Source organism: Juglans regia, chromosome 7 (assembly GCF_001411555.2).
Source record: "Juglans regia cultivar Chandler chromosome 7, Walnut 2.0, whole genome shotgun sequence".
In the NCBI taxonomy this organism is placed as follows: domain Eukaryota; kingdom Viridiplantae; phylum Streptophyta; class Magnoliopsida; order Fagales; family Juglandaceae; genus Juglans; species Juglans regia.
The window spans coordinates 28,778,694-28,780,348 of record NC_049907.1 but is presented as its reverse complement, the minus strand read 5'-3'; positions in this window follow the sequence as shown (position 1 = coordinate 28,780,348).

The window sequence follows — 1,655 nt, the reverse complement described above, 5'->3', positions numbered from 1 at the left end:
ATAACTATAAGATTCAATCCTATTCTCAGGTACCATGTATCCTAGGGCACCTTGTGGGTTTACCTAGAGATGTAATTGCTCTGATACCACCACTCTATGAAGTGCCGGGACATGTAACTCAAGGCTACATACCCCTCATACATGATAATTAAGATGCAATGCACCTATATTCTAAGAGTATGCAGTAATTCGTAGCTGATAATTCTCTTAACTACTTAAGGTCGGTGGCAATAAATAAAAATGATATCGAATATAAAATTTCAAAAAGTTTGAAACTTACAAAATTTTACTCTTCCAAAATAGATAATTGTTTTAAAACCATCGCCCAAAACACAGGGACCATCAAAATATTGTTTCACAAGATACGAAGTCATTGCCTTTTCTTTCGAAAGGTCTTAGGTTTCCACTTTCCTCATCACCATGGCCCCATTCGAAGTCAAACACCAATAGACCCCTTCTGACTTCGAAGGCTCAGGTCTTAGTAGACCTAAATCCATTGCTATTTCCTTTGCATCAGCTGTAGACCTAGAGTCCCTCTTGAGAAAAGTCGACAACTGGTCCTTGTTCCAGCAAAATTTTAAATTCTTCAATGGGTTGGTAATAGTAGCATCAATCTCAGTATCACTAATGTTAACTAATATTTCTCTCATAAGCGAGGCCGTGTACTTCAAAACATCTGCCGTAAAGTTATGACGAGCCTCCACGATATACTTGTCCTCTATCATAGAGCCATATAAGTTCATGATTTTATGGGGTCTAGAACACTTGCCACAACTTCTACCATTCCGAGTGTGGATTGGTAGTAAAAACTACCATAGTGAGATTTCAAGAAATCTCAGTAAGTAAACCGTCAACATAAAGTAGATATCATAAGCTATCCTTTGCATGAATAAATGCATGAACATCAACTTAATGTAAAAACCTTGACTTATGCGACAAACTTTTCATAAACTATCCTTTCATCTTTTAGACTTCTTAACATGCATCATTTGAGCTCAATTCTTGTTCTTGTCATATCATGCCATACTTTTCATATCATAACATATTAAGTCATTCCTATCATTTTGTAACAGTTTCATATTATGATCAAATCACATCGTAACATCTCATGGCATGTCTTATTGTATCATAACATAGAGCTCAAATACCTTATTCATTTGTTGATTTATATGAATGGACACCTCACGGTTCCCATATGCACCAGGTGTTTCCCGCTAGTTACTGCATCAACCAACGATCCACTTGACCAAGGTGACTACGTCATGACATCAACATATTCTTTTTACCGCAATTCGCTTATTTCGCCTTCACCGTATGGCACTCACTAGCTTTAGGTGCAACCTTGCTCCGACATCCTTTCCTTAAGGATCCATTCGATACCCGTCTATTGTACTTCATCGACTCAAGGGTCTCCACTCGACTTCAAACACACCATAGTGGACAAGGAGTTCCACTAGGGCATTTCCCTGTCCTAGCACTTGGGGTCGTGATAAAACATGATTTTGACACTTTCTTTTGAAAACATGGACTTACATGCATGTAACATGAACACATGATGTTACATTTTACCATACTCATGCAAACATGTACAACCCGAAACATGTATGATCCAATTCACATTGTACATCTCACAATTCGGCATGTTCGATTTAGTC